A 259-nucleotide genomic window follows, 5' to 3' on the forward strand; every position below is an offset into this window, starting at 1 on the left:
ATACCCTAATATTAAATCTTATTACTCATATCCCAAGAAAACTACATCCTTTTTAGTTCTTCCCCTTTCAATTTCACATTAACATGGGAACATATTTGAGTGGCAATACCTGTGTTGTTAACATTCTGTACATAATTGTTTAACAATATATTATTTCCTTATAAGTCTGACATGGATAATGGTTTTAACATGTTTATAGCCACTACTTCATAAATATCAACATATATTTCCTATGTTAAAATCAAGGGACTTAGCACAA

At 29.0% G+C, this 259-nt stretch overlaps 1 protein-coding gene across 1 annotated transcript in view; it reads right to left on the minus strand.

Annotated features, from left to right (window-relative positions):
• The window catches only part of LOC119582007 (RNA-splicing ligase RtcB homolog), a gene marked incomplete at its 5' end in the record, with an annotated part of 19,932 nt that overhangs the window by 6,399 nt on the left and 13,274 nt on the right, over positions 1–259 (minus strand).

This window comes from Penaeus monodon, chromosome 15 (assembly GCF_015228065.2).
Source record: "Penaeus monodon isolate SGIC_2016 chromosome 15, NSTDA_Pmon_1, whole genome shotgun sequence".
In the NCBI taxonomy this organism is placed as follows: domain Eukaryota; kingdom Metazoa; phylum Arthropoda; class Malacostraca; order Decapoda; family Penaeidae; genus Penaeus; species Penaeus monodon.